The sequence below is a fragment of the Sus scrofa genome, chromosome 10 (genome assembly GCF_054392235.1).
Source record: "Sus scrofa isolate SSC_HxYL_T2T_F1_AM1 chromosome 10, Sscrofa_HxYL_maternal_Yorkshire_Landrace_v2.0, whole genome shotgun sequence".
NCBI classification, from domain to species: domain Eukaryota; kingdom Metazoa; phylum Chordata; class Mammalia; order Artiodactyla; family Suidae; genus Sus; species Sus scrofa.
The window spans coordinates 49,408,618-49,421,577 of NC_139392.1; the positions used below are offsets into that span (position 1 = coordinate 49,408,618).

General features: G+C 35.6%; 1 pseudogene; it reads right to left on the bottom strand.

The window, feature by feature from the left end:
- Window positions 1-1,762: 1,762 nt before the first annotated feature.
- Window positions 1,763-7,861, bottom strand: LOC110258536 (guided entry of tail-anchored proteins factor 1 pseudogene; annotated as a pseudogene).
- Between the last annotated feature and the right edge of the window lie 5,099 nt (window positions 7,862-12,960).

Below are 12,960 nucleotides of genomic sequence, written 5' to 3' on the forward strand. Positions count from 1 at the left end.
GTCCGGATAGATGCCCAAGAGTGGGATTGCGGGGTCATATGGAAGTTCTATGTATAGATTTCTAAGGTATCTCCAAACTGTTCTCCATAGTGGCTGTACCAGTTTCCATTCCCACCAACAGTGCAGGAGGGTTCCCTTTTCTCCACAGCCCCTCCAGCACTTGTTATTTGTGGACTTATTATTGAGGGCCATTCTGACTGGTGTGAGGTGGTATCTCATGGTAGTTTTGATTTGCATTTCTCTTATAATCAGCGATGCTGAGCATTTTTTCATGTGTTTGTTGGCCATCTGTATATCTTCTTTGGAGAAATGTCTATTCAGGTCTTTTGCCCATTTTTCCATTGGGGGATTGGCTTTTTTGCTGTTGAGTTGTATAAATTGCTTGTATATCCTAAAGATTAAGCCCTTGTCCATTGCATGCTTTGAAACTATTTTCTCCCATTCTGTAAGTTGTCTTTCTGTTTTCTTTTGGGTTTCCTTTGCTGTGCAAAAGCTTTTCAGTTTGATTAGGTCCCATGGGAACTTCTTAAACTGGGGGGTTATTAGACAAAAGTAACCCAGTAACCAGTTCTACCCCTCAGAACTGTATGCACGAGGCATTTGATAAAAGCTCTGGGCATTAGCTTGCATCCTAGTCACTCTGAACTAGATGATGAGTAAGACTATATTACAGGTCTAATGTGAGGGAAAAGAAGGGTGGATTTATATGTTTTATATACTAATTATAAATGTAAAATCTGTTCCTAAGTTTTCCATTGAATAAATATTTAACTCTAACAGTTGTCTGCCATATAATGAAAAGGGGGATAAAATCTTGTATTTCTTTTTCATGAAGGACAATTTGAGAAAATATAGCAAAGGCCTAGAGGTCACAGAACATTTCTACTTTGCATACTATGATTAAGGTAGGAAGTTTATATGTTTGAACTTATGATTTTATCAAATAATTTTTCTATGAATGTATAGTGTCTCTTTAATTTTTTTTAATTTTTTTTCAAGGCTTTAAAAATACCCTTCATTTGAAATACTTTGAAACACACAGCTCAAGCACAAAACAATGCATTATGGGCTCATGAATACATTTATAAAACATAGTGATGAAAAATTACCAGCTTCAAATAAGCAGATAATACATCCAAAGTCTTACCCAACAACTGACATTTCAAACAGAGGAAGCAAAAAGCACAAGCAATGTCAATTAGTGTTCTCTATTGATAGTACTGCATGAGATTAAAAAACACATTTTCATATGGTATTTGTCTTTCTCTTTCTGATTTACTTCACTCAAAATGTCTCTAGTTAGAAAATATATAGATATATTAAGAAATAAAAATATTTCAAATTATAGTAGTGGTCTTCACATTAAGTTACGTTTTAATCTGGATTAAAAATAGCATGAATTCTTTAAAGTCCTTAAATTATTAGAAAATTTTGAGGGGAGTTTCCTGGTAGCTCAGCAGGTTAAGGATCCAGTGGACACAGCCAGAAAAAGAAAAAAGAAAATTATGACTTTCCGTTGGCAATGTGACCTTTAAAATATGACAAGAATGCAAATCACAAGGAACAACATGTGGACACCACATGACATCACACAGTTCTTATTAAAAATCTGGTGCCATGCTGGCTAGAACGTAGGTGTGAGACTGATCTTTATGGCTTATGACAAATTGTATAAAATTATGACTCTTATAAGAATCTCAACATAAATTCCAAAAATAAACACGTTCAAAAATAAAAACTAACCTGTGGCCCAAGTTTCTTTAAAAAAACACAATAAACAAACAGCATAAATCATATTTTCAACCTCCTAAATGACAATTCCTTTTTTTACAGTGCTGTAGCTTCATTCATCTTCTTTCACCTGAAAGGGTGAAATGCAATAGCCACAACTTTGTTGCAGACTAAAATCCAACAGGTAATTCCAACACCACCTGCTATTCTAGTAGGAAATGCTGCCAGGCAGTCTAGCGGAGTTATCCATTTCCCGGGCACCACAGCCACAGGGACAGAATAATACTTCCAAATGAGCGAGACCATCAGCACAGTTGCAATATGTAGAAAGCAACACTTACCACCCATTTTATCTTGGCCAGTGGCACTGTCCGTGCTTTCACGTGAGTTTTGAGCTTATCAGTTATCTTGTTGATCTGCTCCAGCCTGGCGTATCTGGCAAACTCGACCATCATGTTGACGGTGGGGAGCTCCTACTTCATATCCTGGATCTCTGCGTGCCTCTGGGACTTCTGCTCTGCATCCTCCTGCAGTACCCAGGACATGAAAGAGAAGAACGGGAGTTCCCGTCGTGGCGCAGTGGTTAACGAATCCGACTAGGAACCATGAGGTTGCAGGTTCGGTCCCTGCCCTTGCTCAGTGGGTTAACGATCCGGCGTTGGGTGAGCTGTGATGTCGGTTGCAGACGCGGCTCGGATCCCGTGTTGCTGTGGCTCTGGCATAGGCTGGCGGCTATAGCTCCGATTCGACCCCTAGCCTGGGAACCTCCTTATGCCGTGGGAGCGGCCCAAAGAAATAGCAAAAATACAAAAAAAAAAAAAAAAAAAAAAAAAAAAAAAAAAAAAAAAGAGGACAGTCCTGAGGAGGAGGATCCTGAGTACATACCACCCAAACACGAAGCTGAGCGCTAGCAGCCATGCCCAGCGATGGGCCTCCCCAGCACTCAATTCAACAGCTCGCAGTGGCCCCAGCCCCACTACTACAGCTCCATGGCGACCACTTGGACTGCCCCGCCTGGGCAGTGAGCACCAGGCACTGCACAGTCACGATGCTGCATTTGCACACTGCTGTGTCTCTCTTTAAAAAATTTCCATCAGAGAAACACATCTGGTACTCTTGGCTAAATATCCCACCTCTGCTTGTGCCTTGTTATAAAATGCAGTGACTTTTGTTTTGGTGTTGAAATGCTGTATCATTATACATGGTACAACATTTCAAAGAAACAAAATATTTAGGAAGATGGGTAGCGTCCCAGGACAACCTGTCCTTAAATGTAACTAAGAGGAAACTCTTACTGATGAACTAGGAATATAAGATATTACATTTGATTTCCCATTTTCTTAATCTTAAAATATTATATAAATTTAAACAAATAAATAAGCATAACTGATAGGGGATATTTCAGAGAGGTATATGAAAAAACAAAGCTACATTTTATGAGGGAGTTCAGGAACTTTATACAGTGAATCCTGGATATATTTCACCGATGGTCTTGTGTACCATAAATTCATAGATTTCTATCCAGAGTTTTAGCAACCACTGGAAGTGTCCATTTGTAACTTATCCATAGCTCATCCTTCAATGCCCATTTCCTCACTCTCCTAGCTCACCACAAACAAGATTTATAGAACAGAGACTGTGCATATATACATGTAATAAACTCCATGCCTGGTAAACAGAGGTTGGCTGTTCAGACAAACAAATGTAGTGTAGTGAATTATAGATTTCCCTTCCTGTAACATTAGACTGAACTATCAATGTTTTAACATAGATTAACTAGTGAGGAGTATTCTAAAATAAAAGCTATACATAATTTCATTCTTTCTCATTTTTTAGTAGATCTATGAATTCTCATACCTAATTTCAGGCAAGTAAAAAGATTCCAAAGGACTATATGGACTTTGGAAGATATGCTCTAACTACCCATTCTAAAACTAGTACCGTTTATCAATCACTTAATAATAAATTCAAGGTCACAAGAGGCAATGCAAAGTATGAACTAAAGGATTTATCCCAATGTTAGTGAAACGGATTAAAGAAACCCTTACTCCAAGATGCCTCATATTTCTCCTCCCTACTTTGGAAGTTAAAAAAAACTCAAATAACCTAATCAGTAAGGAAATTAGTAGACTTTTTTTTAAAAAAAATAGGTGTGGGGGGGTAGTCTGATTATAACCCAACAATGATCTTTCATGCCTATGAGTTTATATTTGCCATGTAGGATTACATTTCTCTTCTTATATTTTAACTATTATGAATGAAGATTTAGCACCTATATTTGAAGAAGCTCATCAACACTAAAACCAATTTATAAGTGAACATACCCAAACAATATGATTTTCCATATATGTCTTTCAATTAGTTCTTTATTTGTTAAGACTCATCGCTAAGGTTAAATGTCAGTCACTTATTGAGCTTATTAAAATATGGATTTAGTGACCTTTCTCTGGTGATTCTGATTTGTAAGTCTGAGAAAGATTCTGGCCACCTCTATGTATTGAAAGGTATGCCACAGATTTTGTTGTAATCTAACTGATCGCAAATTATCAGAAAACAGAACAAAATAACAAAACAGATTTTACTGTAATGGTATAAATAATTCTCACATTGTCCATTGAATATCTAATGTATCATGATAAAGCAAAGTTATTAAACATGATAAACTTGATCCTTAGAACAGGGGGAAAGGAAAAATCTTGATTAAATCGACTGTTCATGAATAAAATAAAAACATACTCAATGATACTTGAATATGCTTTCATATTGATATGTAAATGTATAATAAATTATATAAATTATTAATGGAATTGAATAATCTCAATATTTTATTAATACTCAGAATATAAATTCATTTGTATTTTTCAATCACAATATTAAAAGAGTTACATAGTTTTAAAGATACATGTCAGTATAATTTCACTAAGTTAGCTGAAAAGGATTTTAGCCATTTGTAATTACATCTCTTCAAGATGCAGTGATCCATAAACCCAAACTTGCGCAGGAGAAAAAGAAAAAAGGTAATCAATAAATAAGAACAATCAACTTATTTCTATCATCCATTGTTGCTGTTCTATTCAAACTTAATTTTTTAACATATCTTTCTGGATTCTAGTTCTGTATGTAGCTCATAAGTCCAAGAGTTTCAGTTTATTTTTTATTTAAATATTTATTTAATTTTGGCCATGCCCCTGATGTGTGGAAGTTCCCATCCTGTGCCACAGCAGTGATCTGAGCCATAGCAGTGATGACACTGGATCCTTAACCCACTGAGCCACTAGGGAACTCCTATTTTTAAAGTCAATGTTTATTAAATCTTAGCCAATTTAATTCTGAAAATTACTTATAAACCTGCAAGCCAGCCATCTAACCTCAGTTTCTTCTAAGACAATGGCAGCCTATCCTAACCATCTCTTCATTTATCTATAGAGTTTTTTTTTTAATTTTATTTTATCTTCCCACTGTACAGCAAGGGGGTCAGGTTATCCTTAGATGTATACATTGCAATTACAGTTTTTTCCCCCCACCCTTTCTTCTGTTGCAACATTAGTATCTAGACATAGTTCTCAATGCTACTCAGCAGGATCTCCTTGTAAATCTATTCTAAGTTGTGTCTGATAAGCCCAAGCTCCCAATCCCTCCCACTCCCTCCCCCTCCCATCAGGCAACCACAAGTCTCTTCTCCAAGTCTATGCTTTTCTTTTCTGAGGAGATGTTCATTTGTGCTGGATATTAGATTCCAGTTATAAGTGATATCATATGGTATTTGTCTTTGTCTTTCTGGCTCATTTCACTCAGTATCAGAGTCTCTAGTTCCATCCATGTTGCTGCAAATGGCATTATGTCATCCTTTTTTATGGCTGAGTAGTATTCCATTGTGTATACATACCACCTCTTCCGAATCCAATCCTCTGTCGATGGACATTTGGGTGGTTTCCATGTCCTGGCTATTGTCGAGAGTGCTGCAATGAACATGCGGGTGCACGTGTCTCTTTTAAGTAGAGTTTTGTCCGGATAGATGCCCAAGAGTGGGATTGCGGGTTCATATGGAAGTTCTATGTATAGATTTCTAAGGTATCTCCAAACTGTTCTCCATAGTGGCTGTACCAGTTTCCATTCCCACCAACAGTGCAGGAGGGTTCCCTTTTCTCCACAGCCCCTCCAGCACTTGTTATTTGTGGACTTATTATTGAGGGCCATTCTGACTGGTGTGAGGTGGTATCTCATGGTAGTTTTGATTTGCATTTCTCTTATAATCAGCGATGCTGAGCATTTTTTCATGTGTTTGTTGGCCATCTGTATATCTTCTTTGGAGAAATGTCTATTCAGGTCTTTTGCCCATTTTTCCATTGATTGATTGGTTTTTTTGCTGTTGGGTTGTATAAGTTGCTTATATATTCTAGAGATTAAGCCCTTGTCAGTTGCATCATTTGAAACTATTTTCTCCCATTCTGTAAGTTGTCTTTCTGTTTTCTTTTGGGTTTCCTAAGGAAAATGTAAAGAAATGGAAAGATATTCCATGTTCCTGGATGGAAAAATCAATATTGTGAAAATGGCCATACTACCCAAAGCAATCTACAGATTCAATGCAATCCCTATCAAATTACCTATGACATTTTTCACAGAACTAGAACAAACAATCCAAACATTTATATGGAACAACAAAAGACCCAGAATCGCCAAAGCAATCCTGAGAAACAAAAACCAAGCAGGAGGCATAACTCTCCCAGACTTCAAGAAATACTACAAAGCCACAGTCATCAAAACAGTGTGGTACTGGTATCAAAACAGACAGACAGACCAATGGAACAGAATAGAGAATCCGGAAATAAACCCTGACACCTATGGTCAATTAAACTTTGACAAGGGAGGCAAGAACATAAAATGGGAAAAGGAAAGCCTATTCAGCAAGCATTGCTGGGAAACCTGGACAGCTGCATGCAAAGCAATTAGACTAGACCAATCCCTCACACCATGCACAAAATCAAACTCCAAATGGCTGAAAGACTTAAATATACAACAGGACACCATCAAACTCCTAGAAGAAAACATAGGCAAAACACTCTCTGACATCAACATCATGAATATTTTCTCAGGTCAGTCTCCCAAAGCAATAGAAATCAGAGCAAAAATAAACCCATGGGACCTCATCAAACTGAAAAGCTTTTGCACAGCAAAGGAAACCTATAGAGTTTTAAATTCATATTGACTTAAAGAACAGCCTGAATTTCTCAGAAATTTCTTTAAGGCAGCCTTCATGTCCTTATTCCTCAGGATAAAGATCATGGGATTCAGCATAGGCATCACCAATTATAAAACACTGAGACTGTTTTATCAGTATGCAATGAATGGTTTGTTTGAGGCTGTAAATACATGAAAAGAAGTGTTTCATAGAAAACTGACACTGCCATCATATGTGATGCACAGGTGGAAAAGGCTTTTTTACATCCTTAGAATGGACAATACAATGTTGAAATAAGACATCAGAACTATAGTTATGGAAGAAACCAAGTTTGTAGCTGCAGATACAAATACTACTGTTTCTAGAAAGTAAGTATCAGAGCAGGACAATAGTAACAGAGGGACATTATCACAGTAAAAAAAAATTATTGGAATAACAGTAAGACACAGAGAACACACAAGATGAAACTACAATAGCTGTGGAAAGCTGTAAAGGTATGTGAGGGAAACTAGTAGAAGGCAGATCCTCCAAGACAACACCACTATGTAGAGCAGTGGATTACAAATGCCCACATAGTGGTCATAGACCATCACAGCTAACATGAAAACCTCAGCCACAATGAAAACTAAGAACCCTCCTTATTGGGTAAGAGGTGGTATGCTTCTGTACTAAAAAAAGGATAATAATTTTAGGGGCAATGACAGTCAAATTGCCAAGATTGATGATAGGCAAATGTCAGAGGAAGAAATACATAGGGGTCTGCAGTCGAGGGTCCACACTGGTGAGAGTGATGATGGTCAGGTTCCCAGCCATGGCCAGCCCATAGATGACCAGTAACACAAGGAAGAGGGGAAGCTGGAGGTCTGGGTTGTCTGAGACTCCTGTAAGAATGAACTCAGAGACCCATTTGAAATTTCCAGGAGCCATGCAAGAGTTTGGAAAGTCATCCATGGGGGAAAAACAAGGATAAGTGGTTACAAAGTTTAAAGAATTTATTTTCTGGACTGGACCATTAGATTGCAAGGGAAGGGCAATTCTTTGGGCGAGATTTCCTGCAATTATTCTTCCAAATTATATCAGCTCCTCTATTTCAGCTGAAATCTAATGTGCTGATTGCTAGAGACTTTATCTTAAACTGCAAAAATAAATTTTATGTAGCAACTGTTTTAATTCACAAGCATTGCATTCATCCTCTAATTTCCTCTTTCAGAATTCTGTATCATATTATTTGCCAGTTTCCATAATGCTTTGCCATTCTAAGCAGCCATTCTTGTATTCCCTTAGGTCAAGATTTCCCTAGGTTATTAATACAGTCATAGACTATATTGTATCTTTGCTCTATGTGTCATGATTCTCATATTAGTTGGAAGGCAAATGGTATTATGAAAGCTTTTTGAGTAATCTAAGATATCTTTTTAGAATAATTGATATATCTTTAGCTTCATTTTCAATGATTTTCATAATCAGGTCCATATCACTTTTCTTGTCTTACTAAGTTACCAGGCATGTGCTGAATATAAAATTTTATCTCTGGTCTTCTGCATTCTTACTCCTGTTGATTCTTCTGAGAGTGCTCCTTTTGCTCACACAGAGAGAGAGAGAGAGGTGGCATGGTATCTGAAAGCAGATTGTTCATTATTTGTAGCAGTGACCTTGTGTCATCAGAAACTGGAAATAAATCTAATGGCAAATGAGGCTAGCAAACTAGAATTTGGAGTATTAAAGAAATCACTCCTGGTCACACTTTAGGCATTTCCAATCTTTTTAGGAGTGTTACTAAGCAATGGGGAGGCTAAAAAGACAAGTGAGTTTTCTTTAAACTATTACCAATGGTTTATAGCTAATGAGTAATAATAGTACTAAAAATGTACTTAAAATTGTTTCCATGAACTTAGAAATTTCTCTTTTTTTGTCTTTTTTTTCCCTTTTTTTCTTTTTCTTTCTTTCTTTTTCTTTCTTTCTTTCTTTTTTTTTTTTTTAGGGCTGCACCCATGGTGTGGCATATGGAGAGTCCCAGGCTTTAGGGGTATAATCAGAGCTACAGCTGCTGGCCTACCCAACAGCCACAGCAATGCCAGATCTGAGCCACATCTGTAACCTACACCACAGCTCACAGCAATGCTGGATCCTTAACCCACTGAGCAAGGCCAGGGATCAAACCCACAACCTCATGGTTTTTAGTCAGATACGTTAACCACTGAGCCACAACAGGAATTCCTATAGTCTTGAAATCATTATTGTAATATCCTCAGATTTATTCTTCAAAATTGATTTAGCTATTCTGGAATTCTCTCTACTGTACAGAAACAGGCTAAAGCCAGACACAAGGGGATTTAGCTTTTAGATCTTAAGGTTATGTCTAGACATGCCTGCTCACTACAAAAGCAGTCACATTTGGTAGTGATTATTAAACTACTTTAATATTAAAATGTGGTCACTAATTTAAAATTAAGTACATACCTTGTTAAAAGGTATACCTTTGGTCTTAATAACATAGTGTTAAATTAAGGGATGAGCCACTCAGCTGATGAGGATAAAGTATTAAAATAGATAATGCTCCTTTTTTGAGTCATCTTTCCTCAACACCTTAAAGCCAGAATGTTTTCCTATTACATGTGGGAAAATTGAAGTGTTTGGAAAAATCTCTTCAAAAAAGAGTATATTGGCAGTCTGAATAAAGTAGTAGTTGGACGGAAATTGAAGAAATCATTACAGAGTCCATGAAGGAAATCAACCTCAAGGAATTTTATAAATAATTGGAGGTTGAGTATATGCACTTGAGCCACTGGGGCCTTGCAACTATTGCCATTTAAAAGTCAATACAAATACTTTCCAATTTCCTAATTCAAAGCTCTTAGTGCATCAAGCCATTAATTAGGTATGGAGTGAACACAAATAATCTAAGTAAAATTAAAAGTTGTACTTCAGAAAGAAGTTTCAGTGTACAAGAACTAAAATATTTTCAAATAGGTTGGAAGCATTATTTCTAAACTCTTCATTATTATAAGTATAATGCAAATATGTGTTTTGTGGGTATTAAGACAATGACTGGGGACAGTGAAGTCAGGAATATTATAAGCTTTCTATTAAAAAATAAGGTAATGCTTTAGGACAATTCACATTGTATCCATGATGTCAAATAGCTGATGTTACTCATCTATTATTGATATTTTGCAATTTTGTCATCATTCAATGAAACGGATATGTCAGTATCCTTTCTTGGAAAAAAATAGTACTTGGAAAAAAAATCAAAATACTTTTTGTTAGTGTTTTATTTTTATTTTAAAGTTTTATGTAAACATGTAAATCATTTACCTATTAGCACATAGTTAGATTGTAGAGGAAAACTTGTGCATTTATTTCAGAAATAAAAATCAATAGTATATTGTTTTATAAGCACAAGACTATTTAGAGCATTTTTAAAATAGTAAAAGAAATAAAAACATGCAAACAACCAAGTGTCCATCAGTTGAAGAATGACCAAATACAAAATGATTAATCTGTATTCCACAGTTGGGTGCTGATATTAAAAATTAAAAAAAAAACTTCATTACCCAAGAAAGGTGCTCATGATGAATTTTCAAGTTACAAAGGTAAGTTTAGGCTTTTTGGTATGATTTTTTTAAAGTTATTTCTGTATGGGTGATACTGCACATATGAATAATATTTAACTTTACTTGGGGGTTGTGCAAATTAATAGCAATGAAAGAATTTGGGGGAAAATCATACGTGATCAAAAAAGTCTGCAATATAATACAAATTGTTAGTCTCAAAAGTGAAATTTATTCATAATATATATGCTTATGGACAGGATCCAAAGCTAACATGGTAAGCAGAATTGATTTTCTTGGACAATGCAGTTTTATATTTCATTTACTTGGTTTAATTTATGTTTTACTTTATTTCATTTTTATTTAAAAATTAAAAGTTTGTAGCTTTATAGAATTCATAATGAATACATAAATCTTGAATAAGTTTCTAGGATACCACATGATATTTTAAGATTTAGCTATATATTTATATATATAGTGAAATATGCATATAATATACATAATATAATATATATATGGCTAAACATATATTTTAATTATATAAATAATATATTTTATATACCTATTTATATATAAATAAATATATATATAGCTGTATATAAAATATCTGCATATGTATAGATTAGCTAAATATAGCTAATTTGAAGTGATTAGCTAAGCCATCCCCTCACATAGATATTTTTTCTTTTGTGATGAGAACACTTAAAATGAACTTCCTTAGTAAAGTAAACCTCAGTGCATTAAAAATGGATAAAGTTGAGAGTTCCTGTTGTGCCTCAGTGGAAACAAATTTATAACCCATGAGGTTGCAGTTTCAATCCCTGGCCTTGCTCAGTGGATCAAGGATCCCACCTTAGATTAGTTGCAATTAGACCCCACATCCATGTGCCATGGGTGCAGCCCTAAAAAGACAAAAGACAAAAAAAAAAAAAAAGGAAAAAGTAAATGAAATGTATGAATCTTAGATAAAGAGATCCTGATTCATATTTTGATATAATTCCTCACAATTTTCACTTTGAATTCCAGGGTAGATTGAAACAAGCATTACTGAGGTAGTGTATACATTTTTAAAAATCTAAAAAATGCCTCTTTAAACAAATAGGAGAACATGAAGATGTAAGGAATCTATGCATTGGCTGAGTGAGTAGAAAAGGAGAATGAAACCTTGTGTTAGCAAAATATCAGCTCTGTTTGTCCAAGCTCATGAGGGAGTCAAAGGAGACATGATGAAAGTTCAATTAACTCTAAAGGGTATCAGTTATCTCTAAACTTTGTTATCATTGACACAGCTTTTCAAAATATTGATGTCATTTAGGAAGTGACCAGATAACTCCTTTATCTTGAGCTTGCCAATCCTAAATCAACTTGTTTATCCAGAAGCTATCAAAAAACAAAGTTAGCTGTAGTATGAGAGTCTCTCAAAGGATAGAATTAGCCAATATTTTTCTCATGGTTCTTAATTAAGAAAAAAATCTTCCAAATGTCCACTCTAGCTGTGAAAAGGAGAGAAGGAGAATCATAATACAATCTGACTAAAAATTTCCTTCTGAGGTGGCATGCTTTATTTCCTATTTAGCTTAGATTCTTTTTTTTTTTTTTTTTTTTTTTGTCTTAAAAGCTATTTCTCGGGCTGCTCCCATGGCATAAGGAGGTTCCCAGGCTAGGGGTCGAATTGGAGCTGTAGCCACCGGCCTACGCCAGAGCCACAGCAATGTGGTATCCGAGCCGTGTCTGCAACCTACACCACAGCTCACGGCAACTCCAGATCATTAGCCCACTGAGCAAGGGCAGGGACCAAACCCGCAACCTCATGGTTCCTAGTCGGATTTGTTAACTACTGCACCAAGACGGGAACTCCTAGCTTAGATTCTTGAAGCAGATTTTTCATGCTGTGTTATAATAACAGATTTTCTTACTATTTAAGGCTTTTCTAACCCACACATTCTTCATGGTTCACTTTTATTTATCTTTAATACACAACCACTGCTATGACATATACATTGCTAATTTTCTAGTTAATTGTACTCCATTTTGACTACTTAAGATTTTTTTTAACATCCACAAGTGTAAGCTTGACCAAAAAATTTGGTATGGTTTTCCTTCTTTCTAAATATATAGGTTCCTGTATGGTCTTGAAAATTACTTGAGATTTAAATTATCTGGCTATAATATTTATTCAGTCCAAGAGGAAGCGTTTCATCATGTACAAGAAGAAAGCAACATGGTCAACCATTTCTACTTTCTGATGGCATAATTAGACTGACAGAATATTAAACAACAACTTTGGGACCCACTTTTAACTGAATATTAAGATATTAATTGGGGATTTTGCATCAATTAGTTAAAGTTCTCCTCAGAGCATCTTTAACTTCTCTGTTTCTTAGGCAATAGATCAATGGATTCAGCATAGGGATCACCAGGGTGTAAAACACAGAGGCCATTTTATCCATAGAAGATGTATAGCTGGATTTGTGTTGCAGGTAAATAAACAATAATGTC